The following is an 18,565-nucleotide window of genomic DNA, read 5'->3' as shown; positions in this document are numbered from 1 at the left end:
AAAAGATTTATTTTTAAAATTATATTTAAGTCATAAAAGTTGTCATTAATAGGTTTTCTAAGTTGTTCTTTTTTTTTTCATATCTCCAGGAACTCCTAAGACTTGTATGTTTGATCTTTTGATGGTATCCCCTAGATCCAAAACACTCTTTTCAGTATTTATTCTCCCTTTTTTTATTTTGTCTGACTGAGATATTTCAATGGAATTGTCTTCTAGATCAGATATTCTTTCTTCTGCCTCACCAAATCTATTGTAAGCTTTCTACTGTATTTTTATTTGAATTTATTTGAATTTTGAAACTTAATTTCTAATATTTGATTTCTTTTAATATCTCTTTCAATTTACAGAATATCTTTTCCATCTCATGTACTAATTTCCTTATTGCATTTAACTGTGTTTTTGTGTAACCTGACAATCATTCATTTGAATTCTTTTTCAGAGATAGTATCAATCTCCCATTCTTCACAGTCCAATATTGATAAATTACTGCGTTCCATGTGAGGAGTCGGATTGCCCTCAGTTTTCATGATTTTGGTGTTTCTACATCGATTTTTATGCATCTTACATCTATCGTTACTATCTCCTCTGGAGAGTGGGTTTTTTTTTGTTTGTTTTGTTTTTGGATTGAAGGTTTTATTCCCTGGAAATATATCTGGGGCAGGATGGAGTGCCTAAAGCACTTGATTCCAGGGATGTGCGCTTGGTAGGGCTGGAAGCCTAGTGATTGTAGGTTGCCAAGAGTCCAGAATGACACCACCAAGTTGGGCACTGTGGATGGCCTCCTATAACAGTTATTGGAGGGCTGGAACTGTGGTGCAGTGGGTTAAAGCCCCAGCCTGCAGTGCCAGCATCCTGTATGGGCACCAGTTCGAGTCTCTCCTCTTCCAATCGAGCTCTCTGCTATGGCCTGGGAAAGCGGTGGAAAATGGCTCAACTCCTTGAGCCCCTGCACCCACATGGGAGACCCAGAAGAAGCTACTGGTTCCTGGCTTCTGATTGGCTCATCTTTGGCCACTGCAGTCATTTGGAGAGTGAACCAATGGAATGGAAAACCACTCTCTATCTCTCTCTCTGTGGCTCTACCTTTCTCTGTCACTCTATCACTTTTAAAATGCAATTATTGGAGAAAGAGAATGTGGGAGTCAGCTAGTGTGTTCATAGTCCCTGCCCATCTCTTTGCCAGGGTGTACCAGCTGATTCACAGGCTAAAGTGAGCTCAGTGCCATACATCCCACACATCCAGCCATGCAGACATGCAGAACACCAACCCACTCCGCAGAGGGTCTCCCAAACCCTTGATGAGATCTATCTCTAGTGTGTAGGGAGTGCTGAGTCTCTGCAGTCAGACCAAGTGTAAACAAAAGAACACAACCACAACCCACAACTAAATCAGCTCCGTAACTATGCCCAAACCTCCCATAGTCCCAGAGTTCAGGCGATCCACTCCCTATCCCACAAGCTGCCCTTTCCCTTTCGCCAGTGGCTTCTGGCAGCACAAAAACCACCTGTTCTTCCCAAAATCAAGATAGAGTACAGCTACACCTAAATAAGTTGAGTCTGGCACTTTGTTGGTGGGTGGGGGGAGTGAGGTCATATAGCCTCCTTTCATGGAGCAAAGTTGTCTCCTAGACTCCTGCAAACTCCCTAGGCCAGACTCAAAGCCAGTGGGGACCATGGAATTCTCCTTCAGTCAAAGCCACCAGTGACAAGGGGACACAGCAGCCTCTTCTCACCTTGCCCTGGGAATATGGCACCTCCAGTTGTGAGCTGCCATGCAGATGCAAGAGTAGCTGCTGGCAGCATGTCTGTCCTCTCTCTTAATTGCTTCACAGAGGCTCTGTTCAGTTCTGTCCATTCCCCCCTGAAAATTTCTCTCAGCTTCTGGTAACATGGACCTGCCTTTATCTTTTTTGTTATCTTTCTGTGGCTTAGGTTAGTGTGGCATTTCACTATTCATCCATCTTGGATCTCCACTGATCAAATATCATTCAATCTTTAAAAAGGAGATATGGCCACTTGCAACAAGAAGCATGAACCCAGAGAATATTTTGCTAAGTAAAATAATGCAGAACAACAACAAAAAAGAAAAGTACTGTATTATCTCACTTATATGAGTATAACCTAATTTTTTTGTGGTTTGAATTTTTTTAAATTTAATTTAATTTTTAAATTTTATTTAAGTTATACAAATTTCATGTATTTCACATATGCAGATTTAGGATCATACTGATACTTCCAGCCTAGTCTCCCTCCTGGCAATGCTCCAGCCCGTCTTCCTCCTCCTTCTCCTATCCCCAATCTTCATTTGTATGAAGATCTGTTTTCAGTTTACGTTATACTAATAAGATTAATCCTAAATTAAGGAAAGTGTTCAACAAATAATATAAAAAACAATTCTCCTAGCAGTACAGACAAGGGCTGTTAAGGATCATCAAATCTCGAATTGTCAATTTCATGCCTATATATTACATTTCAGATACTCTTTTAGTTACCACAGATCAGGAAAAATACATGGTTTCGTCTTTGGAGGACTAGCTTACTTCACTAAGTATAATGTTTTCCATTTGCATCCATTTTGTTGAAAAAAAAAAAAGGATTTCTTTTTTTTTACCATCAAGTAGTATTCCATAGTGTATACATACCACAATTTCTTTATCCAGTCATCAGTTGATAGACATCTGGGCTGACTCCATATCTTAGCTATTGTGAACTGAGTTGCAATGAACATGGGAGTATAGACTCTTTAATCTTCTGATTTCATTATTTTAGTTAAATTACAAGGAGTGAGATTGTTGGATCACAGGGTAAATCTGTTTTGAGATTTCTAAGGTATCTCCATACCATCTTCCATAATGGCTGTGCCAGTTTACATTCTCACCAACAATAAATTAAGATACCTTTCTTCCCATATCTTTACCAACTTTTCTTTTTGGTTGATTTTTGAGAGTCATTATAACTGGAGTGAGGTGAAATCTCATTGTGGTTTTGATTTGCATTCCTCTAATGGCTAGTGATCCTGAGTATTTTTTCATGTGTCCATCAACCGTTTGAATTTTCCCTTTCAAAAATCACCTGTTCTTTTGTCCATTTCTTAATTGGATTGTTGGTTTTGTTGTGGATCAGTTTCTTGAGCTCTTCATAGAGTCTGGGTTTTAATCCTTCATGAGTGGCATAGTTTACAAAGATTTTCTCCCATTTTGTTGGTTGCCCCTTCACTTTTCTTTTTTTTCTTTTTTTAACTTTTCTTTAATGAATATAAATTTTACAATGGCTTCTGCCCCATAACTTCCCTCCCACCTGCAACCCTCCCCTTTCCGACTCCCTCTCCCCTTCCATTCACATCAAGATTCATTTTCGATTCTCTTTATATACAGAAGATCAGTTTAGTATATACTAAGATTTCAACAATTCGCACCCACATAGAAACACAAAGTGAAAAACACTGTTTGAGTAGTAGTTATAGCATTAAATCACAATGTACAGCACACTAAGGACAAAGATCCTACATGAGGAGTAAGTGCACAGTGACTCCTGTTGTTGACTTAACAAATTGACACTCTTGTTTATGGCACCAGTAATCACCCTAGGCTCTTGTCATGAGCTGCCAAGGCTATGGAAGCCCCCTGAGTTCACAGACTCTGATCATATTTAGACAAGGTCATAGTCAAAGTGGAAGTTCTCTCCTCCCTTCAGAGAAAAGGTACCTCCTTCTTTGAAGACCTGTTCTTTCCACTGGGATCTCCCTCGCGGAGATCTTTCATTTAGGTCATTTTTTTTTTTTGACAGTGTGCCTTGGCTTTCCATGCCTGAAATACTTTCATGGGCTTTTCAGCCAGATCCAAATGCTTTAAGGGCTGATTCTGAGGCCAGAGTGCTGTTTAGGATATCCACCATTCTATGAGTCTGCTCTGTATCCCGCTTCCCATGTTGGATCGTTCTCTCCCTTTTTTATTCTATCGGCTAGTATTTGCAGACACTATTCTTGTTTATGTGATCCCTTTGGTTCTTAGTCCTATCATTATGATCAATTGTGAACAGAAATTGATCACTGGGACTAGTGAGATGGCATTGGTACATGCCACCTTGATGGGATTGAATTGAAATCCCCTGGTATGTCTAACTCTACCGTTTGGGGCAAGTCAGCTTGAGCATGTCCCAAATTGTATGGTGCTGGGAAAACTGGATTTCCCTGTCCAGAAGCATGAAGCAAGACCTCTACCTTTCCCCTTACACAAAAATTTACTCAGTATGGTTTAAAGACCTAAATCTACGACCCGACACCATCAAATTATTAGAGAACATTGGAGAAATCCTGCAAGATATTGGCTCCAGCAAAGACTTCCTGAAAAAGACCCTAGAGGCGCAGGCAGTCAAAGCCGAAATTAACATTTGGGATTGCATCAAATTGAGAAGTTTCTGTACTGCAAAAGAAACAATCAGGCAAGTGAAGAGGCAACTGACAGAATGGGAAAAAATATTTGCAAACTATGCAACAGATAAAGGATTAATAACCAGAATCTACAAAGAGATCAAGAAACTCCACAAAAACAAAACAAACAACCCACTCAAGAGATGGGCCAAGGACCTCAATAGACATTTTTCAAAAGAGGAAATCCAAAGTGCCAACAGGCACATGAAAAAATGTTCAAGATCACTAGCAATCAGGGAAATGCAAATCAAAACCACAATGAGGTTTCACCTACCCCGGTTAGAATGGCTCACATTCAGAAATCTACCAACAATAGATGCTGGCGAGGATGTGGGGAAAAAGGGACACTAACCCACTGTTGGTGGGAATGCAAACTGATAAAGCCACTATGGAAGTCAGTCTGGAGATTCCTCAGAAACCTGAATATAACCCTACCATACAACCCAGCCCTCCCACTCCTTGGAATTTACCCAAAGGAAATTAAATAGGCAAACAAACAAGCTGCCTGCACTTTAATGCTTATTGCAGCTCAATTCACAATAGCTAAGACCTGGAATCAACCTAAATTCCCATCAATAGTAGACTGGATAAAGAAATTTTGGGATATGTACTCTATAGAATACTATACGGCATTCAAAAACAATGAAATCCGGTCATTTGCAACAAAATGGAGGAATCTGGAAAATATTACGCTCAGTGAAATAAGCCAGTCCCAAAGGGACAAATATCATATGTTCTCCCTGATTGGTGACAACTAACTGAGCACCTAAAAGGAAACCTGTTGAAGTGAAATGGACACCATGAGAAACAGTGACTTGATCAGCCCTTGCCCTGACTGTTGATGAACAACTTAATACTTTATCCCTCCTAGTATTTTTTTTGTTTGTTCTACTTAACACTATTGTTTGAATTCTGTAATTAATACACAGTTATTCTTAAGTGTTGAAACTTAATTGAAAAGTGATCTCTGTTAAATATAAGAGTGGGAATAAGAGAGGGAAGAGATGTACAATTTGGGAGTATAATCTAATTTTAAGTTGAATGAATATAAAGAATGATGGTCACAACGTAGAAGGAGGAGGATGGTTAGAGTAGGTCAAAGAGTACATATTTGCAAGTAATGAGCAAGTAAGTAGAGCAAGGGAACTATAGTTATTAATGTTGTTTTGCATGCTGAAGATTTGCTAAGAAGGCAGATTTTGGATGCTCTTACCACACACACACACACACACACACACACACAAACACACTTAAAAGGTAACTGTGGAAGTGATACATATGTCATGTTGACTGTAGTAATCATTTCACCATCTGCATGTTAATCCAAATATCTTGATGTAGACCTTAAATATGCACATCAAAAATAGCTTTTCCAAAAAGTCAACTCAATAAATGAGACAAAATGGCACTGAAACAGAAATCATGTGAAAAATCAGTTGGAATTTACTATAGATTTTTATAGATTAATTCAGCTTTTATCTTTAATGACATATTAGGAGCTTAAAGCAACACAATATTTCTAGTGCTTATAAAGAACTCTCAAGGTCTTATATCACTCTTTCTGCACTCCTTGTCTTAAAATTGGAAGATTCTCTAGCAAAAAAGCAGCATCCATAAATTAGGGTCAGAACCTTAGCAAGTAGAAAGATAGTGATGGAACAAAGACATAAGCCTCAGCCATTCTCATTCATTGCTCTAAAGACATTTAAACATTGGAATTTATTCCTTGCCCTTGAATCTCAATTGGATCTCACACCCTATTGCCTTCATACCCCACTCCCTACAGCCACTTGGAAGCCCAGTTCCAGGAATTCCCCTTCCCAGGCTTCCCCCTACCCCACCACTCCCATCCCTTGCCTCCTAAAATATAAAAAGCCCCAGCCCCTGGGGGTCAGGGGCCTTCTGCCATGTGTTCCATCAATATGCAGGGAAGGCAGCTGGTCACTGACCTCTAAGAATTTATTTTCTCTGCTCTGAATAAATTCAGTCTGGCTGTAAATTTGTACACTGCCTCCTCTCTGTTCTGCGCCTCTTTTCCTAACATTTATGGTGCCCTGTGCGAGGAGGGACCAATCTGCAACTCTTTTCCTAACAGATAGGATTCACAAATAGGACTTCAGTTATTACTGACATTTCTACCACAAAAGGATCAAGCAAGAGAGGAAAGAAATCAAGATAGCTTTTACTTTCCCCTCAGCTTGCCTAAACTTTAAACAGGATTCTTTCTAACCGTACACTCTGATCTCCTTTTTGAATTACAGCATTTACTTTAGAAAAAAAAATGTCTAATTGTTCGTTCTCACTCTACCTCTTTGAAATACAAGTCTTCTGATAACATGTTAGAACCCAGGAATGTCTTTCTCAAACACAGGAGAACAGTCCCCTTGAAGTCTATTCATCAAGAAAGAAAGGACCCCTATCACTCAGCCTCTGTAGCAGGATAGGAGCCTAACTTCCATAGGTGTCAATTAGCAAACCTGGATGACAAATTACAAAGAAAAACATTTGCAGACCCAAGAATAGCAAAGTGCTAAACAACTCATTGATGACCCTCTCTCCTAACTTCCCCCAGTAGTTTTCCACGTGCTCATCCTGCCTCCACTCAGCCTTCCCTGAAAAAAATCTGTCCTGCCTTGTATTTAGGGAATGTAGATGAATGGAAGAATTTTTTAATGTTCAAAAAGGTTGAAGCTGGATGAGTGACACATAGTTATTTTTTCTTAATTGATTTTATTTTTAGAGTAATTTTAACTTTAAAACAACATTGTGCAGAAAGATTTCCTATATACTCCTTCTCACTCTGCCTCCCCAACATCACAGCTTCCCTATTTTAACATTTTGCTTTTCAGTTACAACTGAAAGCCCAGTATTGGTATTTTATTTTTAAGTAAAGTCCTTAATTCACAGGAGAGCTGCTTCTTTGCTTTGTAGTCTTGAAAAATGCATAATGTAATGTATCCACCTGTACAGTATCATTAAAAAATAGCTTTACCACATTAAAGATCCCCTATGCTTCACTTATTTATTCTTCTCTCCTCCCTTTGAACCCCTGGCAATCACTGATGTTATGTTTGCCTGTTTGTTTTTTACTGTTACTATAACTTTGCCTTTTACCAGAATGTCATATAAATAGAATTATATCATATAAAGCCTTTATTACTAGACTTTATTTTTTTAGAGTGGCTTTGTCTTCCCAGAAAATAGGGAAAAAGGTACAAAAATTTCTGGAATAATGCCTGCTGACACATATGGTCCTTCCGCATCATCAATGTCCCTAATAAGGGAGGCACATTTGTTACAACCATTACCACCCAGAATTCATAGTTTACATTGGAGTTCACTTTTGGTGTTATAGATTCTATGGATTTGGGTAAATTAATAATGAAATATATCTACCATAACAATATCTTACAGAATTGTTTTAATGGCTTAGAAATTTTCTTTACTCTATTTGCTCCTCACTCCCCAGTAAGCTTTGCCAATCACAAACCTTTTTATTGTCTCTATGTATTTACCTTTTCCATAATGTCATCACTTTGGAGTCATACAGTTTATATACTCTCCAGATTGGCTTCTTTCATTTAGTAATATGTGTTTACGCTTCCTCTAGTCCTTTACATTTTCCACAAAAGTCTATGCTCAATTTAAAATTGATTTTGTTAGAGCATTTAAGGTCTGTTTACAAATTCTTTTGTATACAGATGCAGAATTGTTCTATTTGTAGAAAAGACTATCCTTGATCTATTGAATCATCTTTGCCACTGTGCCAAGATTTAATTGATTATTGACTGAGTTTGTATGGATCTATTTCTGGTTTTCCATTTTGTTCTATTGATCTGTTTGTTGTTTCAGAAACATCATGCCACCTTGATTATTGTAGCTTTAGGAGAAGGATTCAAGTAAAGTAGTTACACTCCAAAAATTTCATTCTTCTTCTGCATTATGTTGACAACTTTGGGTATTTTTGTTTCTCTGCAGAAGCTTAGAAGTATTGAGTCTTCCAATATGTAGACATAGAATAGCCATCCACATTTTTAGATCTTCTCTTATTTCCATCATCAGAATTTGTAGCTTTCTACATGTATATACCATACATGTTTTGTTAGATTAAAAAGAAGTATATTTTGGGTGTTATTCTAAATAGTGCAATATTTTTCATTTCAAATTTCAATTTTTCCATTTCTTGTTTTATAAAAAAGCAATTGATTTTGTACACAGTCAGCCCCTATATCAGTGGGTTCTATAACTGTGGACTCAACCAACCTCAGGCCAAATATATTTGAAAGTAAATTCCAGAAATCTTCTAAAGGCAAATCATGAACCATTCTAGCACTATACTGATGTAAATTAAATCATTCGTAGCCACTGTATTAGGCACTATAAGTAATCTAGAGATATTTAGTGTATATTAGAGGATTTCATACATTATATATAAATATGATGCCATTATTATAAAAAATTTAGACATCCATGAATTTGTTAGCCACATGAATACTGGAATCAATCTTCCTGCATAATGGGGGAAGATTGGATAAATCTGGCTTCCTAGTGATATAATAATTTATTACTTAATTAATCTCTTAATATTTATTATATTTATAATACTTGCTATAATCCCTTTAATTCAAAGAATTTTTTGGTTGATTCTTTAGGATTTGCTATGTAGATAGTCATATCATCTACAAACAAAGATGATTTTTTAAAAATCTCTTCATTCCAAATCTATATGCTTTTTATTTCCTTTTCTTGTCTTATTGCATTACTCGAACTTTTACTCTAATGTTGAGTAGAACTGCGTAGAGGGTAAATTTTTGCCTTATTCCTAATCTTAGGAAAGAAAGGTCCAATTTCTCACCCTTATGTATAATAAGAGCTGTAGCTTTTTGTTATATATTTATTAGGAGAGGATTCCCCATAATGTCAATCTTTTCAATAAACATTATTTGAAAAGAATATATTGAATATTGTCCTTTGTACACTATAGTATATACAGTATTTATTATACATGGTAATTAGAAAATGAAGTATTTTTGAAATATATTCAAATTATTTTCAAAATATCTTTTTATTATTATATCCTGGATGACTCTCCAATATGAAAAAATAAGTATGCTACTATTTATCTTCACTAATAAAATGACTATTTTACTTATCATTTTTTTCTTTTTTTTAAATACAATTTTTTTTAACTTTTATTTAATGAATATAAATTTCCAAAGTACAGCTTATGGATTACAATGGCTTCCCCACCATAACGTCCCTCCCACCCGCAACCCTCCCCTCTCCCACTCCCTCTCCCCTTCCATTCACATCAAGATTCATTTTCGATTCTCTTTATCTACAGAAGATCAGTTTAGCATACATTAAATAAAGATTTCAACAGTTTGCTCCCACACAGAAACATAAAGTGAAAAATAATAGATGATTTTTTAAATGATGATGAAATCAGATCAGACCTATTGTCATGTTTAATCCCAGTGAGAGTCAAGTTGGGAATTGGGAATTGATAATTTCTTCTTCTTCTTTTTTTTACAGAAGATCCGTTTAGTATACATTAAGTAAAGCTTTCAACAGTTTGCACCCCCATAGAAACACAAAGTGAAATATACTGTTTGAGTACTAGTTATAGCATTAAGTCTCAATGTACAGCACGCTAAGGACAGACATCCTACATGATCAGTAAGTGCACAGTGACTCCTGTTGTCGACTTTACAAATTGACACTCTTGTTTATGGCCTCAGTAATCTCCCCATGCTCCAGTCATGAGTTTCCAAGGCTATGGAAGTCCCTTGAGTTCTCCGACTCTTATCTTGTTTAGACAAGGTCATAGTCAAAGTGGAGGTTCTCTCCTCCCTTCAGAGAAAAGGTACCTCCTTCTTTGAAGACCTGTTCTTTCCACTGGGATCTCACTCACAGAGATCTTTCATTTAGGTGTTTTTTTTTGTTTTTTTTTTGTTTTTTGTTTTTTTTTTGGTTGCCAGAGTGTCTTGGCTTTCCATGCCTGAAATACTCTCATGGGCTTTTCAGCCAGATCCGAATGCCTTTAGGGCTGACTCTGAGGCCAGAGTGCTGTTTAGGACATCCACCATTCTATGAGTCTGCTGTGTATCTCGCTTCCCATGTTGGATCACTCTCCCCTTTATTTATTCTATCGGTTAGTATTAGAAGGTACTAGACTTGTTTATGTGCTCCCTTTGACTCTTAGTCCTTTCATTATGATCAATTGTGAACTGAAATTGATCACTTGGAATAGTGAGATGGCATTGGTACATGCCACCTTGATGGGAGTGAATTGGAGTCCCCTGGTATGTTTCTAACTCTACCATTTGGGGCAAGTCAGCCTGAGCATGTCCCAAATTGTATATCTCTTCCCTCTCTTATTCCCACTCTTATGTTTAACAGGGATCACATTTCAGTTAAATTTCAACACTTAAGAATAACTGTGTATTAATTACAGAATTAAACCAGTCATATTAAGTAGAACAGACAAAAAAAAAAACTACTAAGAGGGATAATGTATTAAGTTGTTCATTAACAGTCAGGGCTATGCTGATCAAGTGACCGTTTCTCATAGTGTCCATTTCACTTCAATAGGTTTCCTTTTTGGTGTTCAGTCAGTTGTCAGTGATCAGGGAGAACATATGGTATTTGTCCATTTGGGACTGGCTTATTTCACTCAGCATGATGTGTTCCAGATTCCTCCATTTTGTTGCAAATGACCGGATTTCATTGTTTCTTACTGCAGTATAGTATTCTAAAGAGTACATATCCCATAATTTCTTTATCCAGTCTACCGTTGATGAGCATTTAGGTTGGTTCCAGGACTTGGCTATTGTGAATTGTGCTGCAAGAAACATTAGGGTGCAGACCACTTTTTTGTTTGCCAATTTAAATTCCTTTGGGTAAATTCCAAGGAGTGGGATGGCTGGGTAGAATAGTAAGGTTATATTCAGGTTTCTGAGGAATCTCCAGACTGACTTCCACAGTGGCTTAACCAGTTTGCATTCCCACCAACAGTGGGTTAGTGTCCCTTTTTCCCCACATCCTCACCAGCATCTGTTGTTGGTAGATTTCTGAATGTGAGCCATTCTCACCGGGGTGAGGTGAAATGTCATTGTGGTTTTGATTTGCATTTCCCTGATTGCTAGTGACCTTGAACATTTTTTCATGTGCCTGTTGGCCATTTGGATTTCCTCTTTTGAAAAATGTCTATTGAGGTCCTTGGCCCATCTCTTAATTGGGTTGTTGGTTTTGTTTTTGTGGAGTTTCTTGATCTCTTTGTAGATTCTGGTTATCAACCCTTTATCTGTTGCGTAGTTTGCAAATATTTTTTCCCATTCTGTCGGTTGCCTCTTCACTCTCCTTGCTGTTTCTTTTGCAGTACAGAAACTTCTCAATTTGATGCAATCCCAATAGTTGATTTTGGCTTTGACTGCCTGTGCCTCCCGGGTCTTTTCCAGAAATTCTTTGCCTGTGCCAATATCTTGAAGGGTTTCTCCAATGTTCTCTAATAACTTGATGGTGTCAGGTAGTAGATTTAGGTCTTTAATCCACGTTGAGTGGATTTTTGTGTAAGGTGTAAGTTAGGGGTCTTGCTTCATGCTTCTGCACGTGGAAATCCAGTTTTCCCAGCACCATTTATTGAATAGGCTGTCCTTGCTCCAGGAATTGGTTTTGGATCCTAGATCAAATAAAAGTTGGCTGTAGATGTTTGGGTTGATTTCTGGTGTTTCAATTCTGTTCCATTGGTCTATCCATCTGTTTCTGTACCAGTACCATGCTGTTTTGATTACAACTGCCCTGTAGTATGTCCTGAAATCTGGTATTGTGATGCCTCCAGATTTGTTTTTGTTGTACAAGATTGCTTTAGCTATTCGAGGTCTCTTGTGCCTCCATATGAATTTCAGCATCATTTTTTCAAGATCTGAGAAGAATACCTTTGATATCTTGATTGGGATTACATTGAATCTATAAATTGCTTTTGGGAGAATGGACATTTTGATGATGTTGATTCTTCCAATCCATGAGCATGGAAGATTTTTCCATTTTTTGGTATCCTCTTCTATTTCTTTCTTTAAGATTTTGTAATTTTCTTCATAGAGTTCTTTAACGTCCTTGGTTAAGTTTATTCCAAGGTATTTGATTGTTTTTGTAGCTATTGTGAATGGGATTGATCTTAGCAGTTCTTTCTCAGCCATGGCATTGCTTGTGTATACAAAGGCTGTTGATCTTTGTGCATTGATTTTATATCCTGCTACTTTGCCAAACTCCTCTATGAGTTCCAATGGTCTCTTGTAGAGTTCTTTGGATCCTCTATGTAAAGAAAAATATCATCTGCAAAGAGGGATACTTTGACTTCTTCCTTCTCACTTTGTATTCCTTTAATTTCTTTTTCTTGTCTGATAGCTCTGGCTAAAACTTCCAGAACTATGTTAAATAGAAGTGGTGAGAGTGGGCATCCCTGTCTGGTACCAGATCTCAGTGGAAATGCTTCCAACTTTTCCACATTCAATAGGATGTTGGCTGTGGGCTTTTCATAAATTGCTTTGATTATATTGAGAAATGTTCCTTCTATACCCAATTTGCTTAGAGTTTTCATCATGAAAATGTGTTGTATTTTATCAAATGCTTTCTCTGCATCTATTGAGATAATAATATGGTTTTTCTTCTGCAGTCTGTTAATGTGGTGAATCACATTGATTGATTTGCGAATGTTGAACCATCCCTGCATACCAGGGATGAATCCCACTTGGTCTGGGTGGATGATTTTCCTGATGTGTTGTTGTACTCTATTGGCCAGAATTTTATTGAGGATTTTTGGGTCTATGTTCATCAGGGATATTGGTCTATAATTTTCTTTCAGTGCTGCATCTTTCTCTGGCTTAGGGATTAAGGTGATGCTGGCTTCATTGAAAGAATTTGGGAGGATTCCATCTTTTTCGATTGTTCTGAATACTTTGAGAAGAAATGGAATCAGTTCTTCTTTAAATGTCTTGTATAATTCAGCAGTGAATCCATCTGGTCCTGGGCTTTTCTTTGTTGGGAGGGCCTTTATTACAGTTTCAATTTCTGTTTCAGTTATGGGTCTATTTAGATTTTCTATGTCTTCATGGTTCAATTTAGGTAGATTGCATGGGTCCAGGAATCTATCCATTTCTGATAGATTTTCTTGTTTGCTAGCATACAAGTCCTTGTAGTAATTTCTGATGATTCTTTTTATTTCTGTGGTGTCTGTTGTTATGTTTCCTTTTTCATCTCTGATTTTATTGATTTGGGTCTTTTCTCTTCTTTTTTTAGTTAGTTGGGCCAATGGGGTGTCAATTTTGTGTATTTTTTCAAAAAACCAGCTCTTCGCTTGGCTAATTTTTTGTAATATTTTTTTGGATTCAATCCTGTTGATTTCTTCTCTGATTTTAATTATTTCTCTTTTCCTACTAGATTTGGGTCTGGTTTGCTGCAAATTTTCTAGGTCCTTGAGATGCGCTGAGAGCTCGTTTATTTGGTGCCTTTCCAATTTCTTGATATAGGCCCCTATTGCTATAAACTTGCCTCTCAATACTGCTTTTGCCGTATCCCATAAGTTTTGATATGTTGTGTTGTTATCCTCATTTACTTCCTGAAAGTTTCTGATTTCTCTTTTGATTTCTTGAATGACCCAGTGTTCATTCAGGAGCATGTTGTTCAATCTCCATGTGTTTGCATACTTTCTGGGGTTTCCTGAGTTGCTAATTTCCAGCTTCCTTCCACTGTGGTCTGAGAAGCTGCATGGTATGATTCTAATTCTTTTAAATTTGCTGAGACTTGCTTTATGACCTAGTATGTGATCAATCCTAGAGAAGGTTCCATGCACTGCTGAGAATAATGTAAATCTTTAGATGTAGGATTGAAAGTTCTGTAGATATCTGTTAGATCCATTTGGGCAAAAGTGTCGATTAAATCTGCTGTTTCCTTGTTGATCTTCTGTCTGGATGATCTATTTCTGAGAGTGGAGTATTGAAGTTCCCCAGTACTATTGTATTGGAATCTAAGTCTCCCTTTAAGTCCCTTAACATATCTTTTAAATAGACCGGTGCCCTGTAATTAGGTGCATATACATTTATAATAGTTACATCTTCCTGTTCAATTGAACCCTTAATCATTATATAGTGCCCCTCTTTGTCTCTCTTAACAGTTTTTGTATTAAAGTTTATTTTGTCTGATATTAATATGGCTACACCTGCTTTTTTTTTTGGTTTTTGTTGGCATGGAATATCTTTTTCCAACCTTTCACTTTCAGTCTGCATGCATCCTTGTTAGAGAGATGTGTTTCTTGTAGGCAACAAATAGTTGGGTATTGTTCCTTAAGCCAGTCAGCCAGTCTGTGTCTTTTAACTGGACAGTTCAGGCCATTCACGTTTAATGTGACTATTGATACATAGTGAGTTTGCCCTGCCATTTTCTGGGAGATATTTTCTAGTATATGCTTTGAGCTTCCCATGCTCTTTTACTGGTAGGTGTTCTTACTTTCCCTTCTTTCATATTGATGGCCGTGTTTCTGTGTTTCTGAGTGTAGCACATCTTTAAGTATCTTTTGCAGGGCCGGACGAGTGGCGGCAAAGTCTTTCAATTTCTGTTTGCTATGAAAGGTCTTTATTTCACCTTCATTCACAAATGAGAGCTTAGCAGGATATAATATTCTGGGCTGGCAATTTTTCTCTCTTAGCACCTGTGCTATGTCTCGCCATTCCCTCCTAGCCTGTAGTGTTTCTGATGAGAAGTCTGCTGTGAGTCTGATTGGAGATCCTCTGAGAGTAATCTGATGTTTCTCTCTTGCACATTTTAGGATCTTTTCTTTATGTTTCACTGTGGTGAGTTTAATTACCACGTGTCGTGGTGAGGATCTCTTTTGGTCGTGTTTATTAGGGGTTCTGTGAGCTTCCTGTACTAGGATGTCTCTGTCCTTCTCCAGACCCGGAAAGTTCTCTGATAGTATCTCACTAAAAAGGCCTTCTAATCCTTTCTCTCTCTCCATGCCTTCAGGAACTCCTAGAACCCGAATGTTGTTTTTTTTAATAGTATCCTGTAGATTCCCAACAATATTTTTTAGATTTCTAATTTCCTCTTCTTTTCTTTGGTTTGACTGTATCCTTTCCTGTTCTCTGTCTTCTAAGTCCAACATTCTCTCTTCTGCTTCACCCATTCTGTTTTTAAGGCTTTCTAATGTGTTTGTCATTTGATCTATTGAGCTCTTCATTTTATTTTGATTTCTCTTCACTATCACACTTTCCTGCTCTACTAGTTTCTGCGTTTCATTTTGATTCTTCCTTAAAATTTCATTTTCACGAGAGAGATTTTCAATCCTGTCCAATAAGGATTTCTGTAGTTCAAGGATTTGCTTTTGAAAACTTCTAAATGTTCTTATCATAAATTTTTTGAAATCCGTATCTTGCATTTCTTCTGTCTCATCATCTTCATAATCTTGGCTTGGGGTGTTTTGTTTATTTGGAGGCATCATAATGTCATCGTTGATCTTGTTCCCTCGATTTCTGTGTTTATTGCTTGGCATGGTTAATTCTGTTTCCCTCACTGTGAGTTTTTTTTTTATTATTATACTATTTCCGTGTTAATTGGACTGCCTGCTGTTGGAGGAGCCTTGGAGGCTTGAGATGGGTGCGGGCTGAGAGCTCTGCTTGGTTCTTCCTGGTTAAGAGTGTGCAAAGGTGACACCCTCAGGTTATGCGTGGTAAATCGCTCTTTATTTATTTATTTATTCATTTTATTTTATTTTATTTTTTGTTCAGGAGGTAAGTAATACTGCAAGGCTGAGCAGAATGGATGGTATTTAGCTTCCGCTGGCTTCTACCCAAAGAATCTGTGCAGGCTAGGTTTCTCCTGCGGACTCCCACTGGGTTGCCTAAGCTACTGAACTGTAGCCTTAACTCTCCCCTTTTATTATGTATATCCCAGCTCTTTGTCTCTTGCTTGCCTTTGCAAGGTTGGCGGAGAGTGGAACTTGTCTGTACCAGTATGCCCCCACCTTTTTATTTATTTATTTATTATTTATTTATTTATTTATTTTTCCTTCTCTCCTGTAGTCAGTCTGTTGGACTTTCCCGCTTCAAAACCCGCGTCCCTCTAAAATTCTGTCCGCCGTTTCCCCGCCAATGTCTCCGGTTACTGAGCTCACCTCCGCTGCCAGCGCCGATGTGTGGACTCGGAGCCCTGGGCATCCCTCCTCTACTTATCATTTTTTCAACTTTTATTTAATCAATATAAATTTCCAAAGTACATTTTTTGAATTATATGGCTTTTCCCCCCATAATCTCCCTCCCACCCACAACTATCCCTTCTCCCACTCCCTCTCCCATCCCATTCTTCATTAAGATTCATTTTCAATTATCTTTATATACAAAAGATCAACTTAGCATATCCTAAGTAAATATTTCAACAGACTACACCCACACAGACACACCAAGTATTGAGTACTGTTTGAGTAGTAGTTTTACCATTAATTTGCATAGTACAGCACATTAAGGGGAGCAAGTGCACAGTGACTCCCGTTGTTGATTTAACAATTGACACTCTTATTTATGACGTCAGTAATCACCCGAGGCTCTTGTCATGAGCTGCCAAGGCAATGGAAGCCTCTTGAGTTCACAAACTCTGATTTTATTTAGACAAGGCCATAGTCAAAGTGGAATTCTCTCCTTCCTTCAGCGAAAGTGAAATGGACACTATGAGAAACAATGACTTGATCAGCCCTTGTCCTGACTGTCGAGGAACAACTTACTATTTTTTTTTGACAGGCAGAGTAGACAGTGAGAGAGAGAGAGACAGAGAGAAAGGTCTTACTTTTGCCATTGGTTCACCCTCCAATGGCCACTGCGGCCAGCGCGCTGTGGCCGGCGCACCGTGCTGATCCAATGGCAGGAGCCAGGTACTTCTCCTGGTCTCCCATGGGGTGCAGGGCCCAAGCACCTGGGCCATCCTCCACTGCACTCCCTGGCCACAGCAGAGAGCTGGCCTGGAAGAGGGGTAACCGGGACAGAATTCGGTGCCCCAACCGGGACTAGAACCCGGTGTGCTGGCGCCGCAAGGTGGAGGATTAGCCTAGTGAGCCACGGCGCCGACTAACAACTTACTATTTTATTCCTTTTAGTATTTTTTTGTTCTACTGAATACCATTGGTTGAACTCTTTAATTAACACACAATTATTCATAGGCATTTAAAATTAACTGAAAGGTGATCCCTGTTAAATATAAGAGTGGGAAAAAGAGAGGGAGGAGAAGTACAGTTTGGCACATGCTCACTTGGACTTACCCCTAATGGTAGAGCTAGAAACATGCCAGAGGATTCCAATTCAATCCCATCAAGGTGGCAGGTACCAATGCCATCGTACTTGTTAAAGTGATCAGTTTAAGTTCACAATTGATCAAAAAGATAGGATTAAATGTTAAAGGGATTCCATAAATAAGACGAGTGTCTGCAAATAATAATTGATAGAATTAAAAAGGAGAGAATGATCCTACATGGGAAGCAGGATATGCAGCAGACTCATTAATTAGCATATGCCCTAAACATCACTCTGGCCTCAGAATCAGCCCTTAAGGCATTCGGATCTGGCTAAAAAGCCCATGAGAGTTTTGCAGGCATGGAAAACCAAGACACTCTGGCAAAAAAAAATCTCTGTGAGTGAGATCCCAGCAGAAAGAACGGGCCATCAAAGAAGGCAGTACCTTTCTCTGAAGGGAGGAGAGAACTTCCACTTTGTTTTTGTTCTATGGCCAAGTGGTAAAACCCTAGACTATTACTTATTGGAAATATGAATAAAAAATTAATTTCTAGGTACAACTGAAATCTTAGAAACCAGAAATTTGTTAGCTGTATAAAGCATGGGACTATATCTTAGAAACAGTAGTAGGCATTTGGTCTTAAGAAATTTTTCTCTTGTGAAATCTACATCACTGAGCTTCTTTTTTAAAAGAGATTTTTTTTTACTTATTTGAAAGGCAAAATTAGAGTGAGAGACAGACAGAGAGAAGCAGATCTTCCATCCATTGATTCACCCCTCAAACAACAGAAACAGCCAGAGCTGGGCCAGATAAAAGCCAGGAGCCATGAGCTTCTTCCAGGTCTCCCACATGGATGCAGGGGCC

The sequence above is a fragment of the Oryctolagus cuniculus genome, chromosome 2 (assembly GCF_051225735.1).
Source record: "Oryctolagus cuniculus isolate XC-2025 breed Fujian yellow rabbit chromosome 2, ASM5122573v1, whole genome shotgun sequence".
NCBI lineage: Eukaryota > Metazoa > Chordata > Mammalia > Lagomorpha > Leporidae > Oryctolagus > Oryctolagus cuniculus.
This window is presented reverse-complemented; position numbering follows the sequence as displayed.